Source organism: Panulirus ornatus, chromosome 42 (assembly GCF_036320965.1).
Source record: "Panulirus ornatus isolate Po-2019 chromosome 42, ASM3632096v1, whole genome shotgun sequence".
Classification (NCBI taxonomy): domain Eukaryota; kingdom Metazoa; phylum Arthropoda; class Malacostraca; order Decapoda; family Palinuridae; genus Panulirus; species Panulirus ornatus.
In genome coordinates this window covers 30,326,701-30,335,355 of record NC_092265.1, presented here as the reverse complement: position 1 = coordinate 30,335,355, position 8,655 = coordinate 30,326,701, and positions in this window count along the sequence as shown.

Genomic DNA, 8,655 nt, shown 5'->3' with positions numbered 1-8,655 from the left:
TGCAAGAAGGAGTACACGTCGGTAGCAGGAGAAATTGGCTTCCTCTGCATGATTTCGGGGGCCATCCAGTAATGTATGCGTGGGTCAGCTTATACAGTTACCACCTGGCCAGCGTAATCGCTCAGACCGTAGTCGATGATGTGGAAGACTGGGCCATCGTCGGTCTGGGTGACCGTCACGTTATTGTACTTGAAGTCAACATGAATGACCCCCTTATCATGAATTTCTTTCAGTCTGTAGCCAATGGAGATGAGAGACTGGATAACCTCCAGGTCGCTGCAATCTTGCAGATAGTCCTCGTAGGCTTGCCCAGCGTAGGACATGAGGAGTCTTAGGGGATGGAAAGCGAGCCCCTTGAGCAATGGGGCCCCTCCAGCGCCGGACAGGGTGATGTGAATGGCAGCTTCGTGCAGGAGAGTGTCCTTTTGGCCCTCATATATTATTGTTTTAAGAACCATATCCTGTGCATTGTATCGCACGAGCTGAGCTGATCCATTGCCGCCCTCTCCAATACCCCGAAGTATTTCAATGTTACGCAGCTGGTCCTCACTGAGGATGTAGTCCGCGAGGTCTGCTTCCAGGTTGAGACCGGCCACGACTGGAGGGGAGGATGCAGTTGGTGGGTGGGTTTATTTGCCATCTGGTTAGGACTCCGCGATGACCTGCAAGTCTCGGACTAGGGAGAGCAGACGGGGGCGGTGCTGTGGGTCATTGTCAAGGGCGCGTTGGGCAAGCTGCCACAGGCGGTGTCGGACCCCCTCGTCCTGAAGAAAATACTCAACCAATATTGCAATGAGTCGCCCGAAGGAGTAGACGTCGGTAGCAGGAGAAATTGGCTTCACCTGCATGATTTCGGGGGCAATCCAGTTATTTCTGCGTGGGTCAGCTTATACAGTTACCACCTGGCCAGCGTAATCGCTCAGACCGTAGTCGATGATGTGGAAGACTGGGCCATCGCCGGTCTGGGTGACCGTCACGTTATTCCCATTGAAATCAACATGAATGACCCCCTTATCATGAATTTCTATCAATCTGTAGCCAATGGAGATGAGAGACTGGAGAACCTCCAGGTCGCTGCTATCTTGCAGATAGTTCTCGTAGGCTTGCCCAGCGTAGGACATGAGGAGTCTTGGTGGATGGAAAGCCAGCCCCTTGAGCAATGGGGCCCCTCCAGCGCCGGCCAGGGTGATGTGAATGGCAGCTTCGTGCAGGAGAGGGTCCTTCTTGCCCTCGTCTATCAATGTTTTAAGGACCATATCTTGTGCGTTGTATCGCACGAGCTGAACTGATCCATCGGCGCCCTCTCCAATATCCCGAAATACTTCAATGTTACGCAGCTGGACCTCACTGAGGATGTATTCCGCGAGGTATGCTTCCAAGTTGAGACCGGCCACGACTGGAGGGAGGGATGCAGTTGGTGGGTGGGTTTGTTGGGCCACGACTGGTGGGGGTGATGCATTTGGTGGGTAGGTTTGTTGAGCCACGACTGGATGGGGGGATGCAATTGGCGGGTGGGTTTGTTGGGCCACGACTGCCGTTGATAAGGGGGTGGGTTGTGGAACGATGGTGGGGGAGTCTACTACTTCCCCACAGGTGACTAATATGTGTATCCCGCGAGCTCCAAGTCTCTCCCGCAGAGCGGCAGCATTGCGGGCAGCAACAATGCGGTTCACTCTCGCCTGCCGCTCGTCCACCGCAGGCTCCTGTCGAGGGCGACGACGTTCCCGACGAACGGTGTGCTGGCGACGCCACGCAATAGCCTGTTGACGCTCCCATTGACTCGCCCTTCTCCGGGTTTCGACGATTCGAGTAACTCTGTCCATACGGAAGGTATTTTGTTATTGTCCTTTTGATGAGATTTGTGTAGGCACACGAACTTTCATAGCCGTTTTGAGACAAAAATATGAAGGTATGTTTAGTAAAGATAGAAACGATTAACTTACATAGTGGTGTTATGTAGATAAATAGATACATAGTTAACATACAGTGGTTTAGAAACGTGAGGACATAATGAACAAAATGGTGTAGTAAACATATAATGAATTTGAGATGAACTTTAGTGTAGTGAACTTTCATAGCCGTGTTGAGACAAAAATATGAAGGTATGTTTAGTAGAGATAGAAACGATTAACTTACATAGTGGTGTTATGTAGATAAGATAGATACATAGTTAACATACAGTGGTTGAGAAACGTGAGGACATAATGAACAAAATGGTGTAGTAAACATATAATGAATTTGAGATGAACTTTAGTGTAGTGAACTTTCATAGCCGTGTTGACCCAAAAATATGGAGGTGTATTTAGTAAAGATAGAAACGATTAAATTACATAGTTGTGTTATATAGATAAGATAGATATATAATTAACATACAATACTTTAGAAACGTAAGGACATAATGAACACAAGGGTGAACACAAAGGTGTAGTGAACATATGATGAATTTGAGATGAACTTTAGTGTAGTGAACTTTCATAGCAGTTTTGAGCCAAAAATATTGAGGTGTATTTAGTAAAGATTTCATCTAAATGTTTTACATATAATCAACCATAGGCCATTCCTCCCTCCCTGCCTGCAGGGTTCAAGGTTTTCTAGAAGGTTCTCGAAGATTCTGGTAAGATCATTACCTTTGAGAGGTCGTCGTTAGGTGACAGTCAGGTTCACTCTATGGTTGGTGTTTGTAGTTGGTTGTCCGAGGACGTTGTTATATCCATTTTGTAATTGTTGACTTTCAGGTAGGAAGTACTCATATACGATGGATCCTTGTACTCACAAGAACATTATGACCTTCTTCAAGATTTATCTTCACTACAACTTTATCATCACTACACCCTTGCGGTTGAAGTCAATGGTCACAATCACTACAACCTCAACACGACTGGTCTTATACCTAACTCATATTATCACTACATCCAAGTACATGTATTTCTTGCAGAATAACGCAGATATCAATGATTTCTGTGAAAGTTAACATATACAGCCTTACGTACCTATCGATCTATCTAAATATTTATACTTTTACCAATCTATCGATCTATCTATCTACCTTTCTATATCGGAAAGTCAACAAAATCAATGATAATGAGGTATAACAACGTCCTCTCAATGGCAGTTCCTCACCAGAATCTTCGAGAACCTTCTAGAAAACCTTTGAACCCTGCAGGCAGGGAGGGAGGAATGGCCTCTGGTTGATTATATGTAAAACATTTAGATGGAATCACATCTTTTCTTATCAGGTCCCATGATGTAAGGGTTAGCACTCTGGACTCTAAATCCAGCAATCCGAGTTCGAATCTCGTTGGGACCTCACCTTTTCAGTTTTCTTAGAAACTGATGATGGAACTGAGCCATATAGTTGACCTTCGATGGACATATATTTCTTACGGCCCACCATTTTATTCAAGTATGAAGATCTCACGGCAGAGAGGAAACATGAGATATTCAAAATCAAAAGCCGCAATTGCCCTCATGGTAATGGTCGACATGTTTGCAGACAGATGACACAGACATGTGAGAAGTTAGACAAATATGGACGTTCCTGGTTGCTGTATAGCCTAGGTTTATTATCACTTGTAATGAAGGAGAAATGTTGCACATTATTCCACACCTTTTTATTTAGGCTAGGTTAGGCTAGGATGAATAGGGTCCATAACGTAACAGAGCTGGGAAATGCATCATATCGGATCTGTATTTGTGCAAAATGGCGCAAGTTTGTGGAAGTGATTTACGCAATGCCGGAGAGAATCCACCTCCACCAGAAATAATGTCTCAGACCATACAATATCTGCTGTTGGACGAGCAGGGGACATTAGACCAATATATTCCTGTAGTTTACTGCTCTTCCCAAACACGCAGCAAGACATTCGTAAAAGCGTTAAACTAAACTTTTCCATCGGTTTTCAAATCTTTAATTACTTACACCAGTTCCAACAGATGGAAAAAATCATTTGAAAAATCAGAAATTATTTGCCTATAAAAAGCATTTTGATCGATCGTACCAAATATTCAATTATTTCTGTACCCGACAAAATATTCAGTCACTCCTATATCCGACATTTTTCCTGCTGGCTGGTGCCGTTAAAGTCATATGGTAATTTACCGCAATTAGATTATAGATATATTCATCTATATGGAATGGCTCAGCGTGAAGAAACATATATATTTTCACTAAATCCTCCTCTTCACTACACTCCCATCTTCACTACATAGTTCTAACACAACATCTTGACTACACCATTGTATGACCACATTATCATATATTGTGTTCGTATCTTCACCACAGCCTCGACAAAATTGATGTTTTCTTTACACATCAGGGTAGATGGCCATCTTTATGATGACAGAGAATACACATAACATATTAAACCACTTATCTTTAGTCACTTTAATCTAATTTCTGCTGATAAAAACGAATTATAATGACAATCCTTGTGTTCTGTGATGGGACATTGTACGGGTGAAGGAACTGTTGTTAGGCACATGTATTAAACTACTGAGAAATAAACTTAACTGTATTAAAGCTATTGACTTCACTATATTAGACTTCTCTATATTAAGCTATGCTAGGATATGATCAGTTCCCAGGTTATATAAGGGCGGGAGCCGGGACCGAGAGCATCATTTGAGCTGTGACCTCTGTCGAGTGAACATCTCTGCTCCGCCTTGCAAGCTCCCTCAACCTTTCCTCGAACACTTCAATATAATAATGTTCACCAAGGAGGTAGGACGATCCTCCTTTGTCCAGGAGATGGAATTTGAATATGTCCATGTATTTGACATGGGCTATGGCTGTGTGGACATGGAAGTGGAATACCCAGACGTGGAAGTGATGGATGGAGTGGAATTTGGCTGTGTGGATATGGAGGTGGAATACCCAGACGTTGAAGAGATGGATGGAGTGGAATTGATGGAATACCCGGACGTGGAAGTCATGGATGGAGTGGAATTTGGCTGTGTGGATATGGAGGTGGAATATCCAGAAGTGGAATTGGAGGAAATGGAATATGGGTGAAGCTGGTATGAAGGCCATATGGATTTGGTGAAGGTTGACCTCGTAATGTGTTGACGTAAAATAGGTCAACCACTGTGACCATGTGGCGGGGAGGGCCACATCCACCAACCACGAAGCGAGCCCCACCACGGAGAAGTATCCTGGCTGCATCCACGTACGAGAACCACCGCGGGATTGCCGTCATCCAGTACTCCTGCTATGCCTCCTACAAGAAGGCACTTCTTGCCGACGTGACACCACTCTCCGTCAACGGTCGCTGTGCAAAAGTGAAACCTCACCGTCCCACTGATGCTGACCAAGTGACCTCGCCCACTCAAGTGGCACTGCAGCCCACACGCCCTACCAGACCCACCATCCATGAGGAAATGCAGCCCATCCCACTTGTCAGGCCCACCTTCAGGGAGACATGGCAGGTCTCAAGACCTGTCAGGCCCACCATTCAAGACCGACTTGGTCCCCCAACAGCTGTCAGGCCCACCATTCAAGACCGACTTGGTCCCCCAACACATGTCAGGCCCAGCATTCTAGACCGACTGGGACCAATAACACATGACATGTCCTACGTTACAGACCGACTGCACTCCGCACCACGTACGGACGTTAAAAGGCGTGTCGAGATGACACACGTTCCCCGTGCCAAAAGATTCAGTTGGTGAGGAACCTGAGCTCTTTCTTCCTGCTGGTGCTGCAGGAGAACACGGCCCTAGAGTGGACACTGGAGGTGTGTTTGTGTTTGTGTTTGGGTTATCACTGAGGAACCAACACCAAGACAACTTTAGTTTCGCCCCGACAAGGATTACGTTAATCTGGCGGAAGTCTGGCTTTCTCCCAGTAGTGGATGGCACATAATATCTACATAGGGAAGTTGAAAAACAAAGAAAAAAATGGGAACATTATCCCGTCCAAAAAAAAAATACATAAATTCACGGGGATAATTTCCTTCGTCTTCAAAGAAAAAATGAAACTCTTCCGACGCTACCGTGCCTTCCATAAAGCAACCCTCAAAGAAATCACTTTCTACGCAATGTGCAAGGAGTCGGTTAGCCAATCTTCATATGGCTGGGGCTATTGTTCCCTCTGATTGATTCATTTTTCAAGATTAAGGAAAGTTATAATAAAAATATTGTATTGAGTTTCTCCGTTGGCGTCAGGGTAAACACCCATCCCCCCCGAAGCTTGGTTACCTTTCCGTGGTGGGGGGGACTTCATGGATTGGGCAGTAGCAACCATCGTTGGTTGCTTCTGTTCAATCCATGAACGAAAAACCAAGCATCTTGAACGTAATTGTCGTATAAATTCACTTGGTGTCAAAACTTACGCGAAAGCGGTTGTCTCAATTTTGTCAGAAATGTTTGTGCGTTTCGGTCTGATGGCAGGAGTCGGTTTGGCGCTGTGGTCATAAGAGAATACGAGGGAGATTGGCAACCGTCCCAGAAGTAGCTACAGTGAGGCCCAGCAGCTGTCCCTAATACTGTGGAAGGCACTCATGTAAGGTGTGCAGTGAGGCGCAGCAGTAACAAGGGAAACGGACAACCAAAACAGCAATCTTGATCATCAGGAGGCTATCCAATGCTCAGAATAGATAAGGACGATTATTGTATGGCTTCGCTCAGAGGATGAAAATCTTAGCCGTGAAAATCAACAATTAAAATAACTAGTAGTTAGTGGTAGTGAAGTGGAATTACCGTATTTCTGTGGTCTTAATAGTAAAACGGAACTTTTCGTTTTCTCCATCAATCTAGAGGTGTTGTAGACCACCATCCTTAAGGTTGTAAGGTAATGGTAACTACAAGGTTATGACCTCAGCAAATTTGTGATGGAAAGTGCAGGAAATGTGGTAATGTATATAATATAAATTATATAGTTGTATAATAAATGTGTCTTAAAATTTAGTCTTCTCTTTGCCCGTTCATTAATTCAAATACAGGTAAGTTTTCTTTCTAACGAGGTGGGATAAGCTACGTCCACTCGGCTTATGAATGTGGTGACTTTCCCTTCATTACCACAATGGTGTGCTGAACTGAAGATGTAGAAATTCGTAGACGAAACTAAGATAGGAAATCAATCTACATCAAAAATTGAACGTATGCATCTTTAGATGGACATAAAACAAACGGACGGAGGAGCACACTGGAGCAAATCAATTTCATTATCACCACTTAAAGTAGGCCTTTCAACTAGTTGTGGCTTTAAAGCAAACTTTTTCTAGCCAAGGTTTAGTTAGCACCTAAACTAATCCCCACGACCTTACCTTAAGAAATATTTTCAGAAGGTACTGTCTGAACATATTTCTAAGGTAAGGTCATTTAGGTTTGGTTTAGATGCTACCCTAACCTAGGCTAGAAAAAGTTTCCTTTGCTTCAGAGCCCCAACTACGTAGATGGGCTACTGTTGATATTAAACAGTAATAGAAAGGTGATAAAACTGAGATGAAATGAATAAAAAAGATAGAATGGGTCAGTTGAAAGTTGAAGTATTTGCTAGATACAATTTTTGGCAGATCCAAATGCATCCTAAAGTCAGTCACTTAAATCACAATGCTGAATATTGTTTTAATTGTTGGAACTAGTTACAGGAAGTAAAAATATCAAGCTTAAAGGGATGCCATTATAATAACTTCATATACCTGTATAGGATCTCTTAAACTTCTTTTCCCTAAAGCTGAATGGATTTAAGTAGTTTAATCTGCTCTCTGAATTTGTTTCTCAGACCAGTAATCATCTTTGGAGATTACCTCAGTAATTTCTCCATTCAATGTCTTCCTTTTCAAATTAGTTGACGACCAAAGCAGTACAATATCCAAGCTGGGATGACTATGTTTTGGGAAGGCGAGAGGTCAGGTTATGCAAGAATGTTAGAAATGGCTTCCATCAGTTTCTACCCTATCTACTCTAAATATTTTGGGTTATTAGAACTTAGAGATTTATGAGTAGATAATACAATATAGTTATCTTGGCAAGATATCCAACATGAGATTATAGTCATAATAACAATATAGTCACAAGGCCAATATATAGTCACCGGAATATTATATTTATCATGATAATGTATCACTTATGACAAAATATGCATGATTAGAAAATGACAATATAGCACCTATAAAAGATATCACATTGCTAATATAGCCAAGGTGACGATATATACACGATAGTACCGTAACGAAAATAAGAAGATAGTCAAAATGACAACATGGTCATAATGACAATACTGCCACTATGTATATATATTCTCCATGACACTATAGCTACACTGACAGTAAAGCTATCTTCACAGAAGTGTAAAATTGAAAATACAGCAAACGACAATATAGCCACCATGACAATACAGCCATCTTGACAATAAAGTCACGATATAAATCAATCGCCAGCACATTAGAAACGCGTTGAGAGTAATTTACAGACTTTATAGATATCATGAAAATATAGCCCCCATGTCAATATATTTGCTATGACAATTTAGCCATTATGATAATACAGTCACGTCGACAATGTATTCACTATGACAATAAAACTACAATGATCATATAACTGATATGACAATACAAAGGAAAAATATAGAAACATTCAACTTATATTCACAAAGGCAATATAACCACCTGACAATATAGATAGTGTAAATAAATAGTCGTTTTCGGATCATAGGAA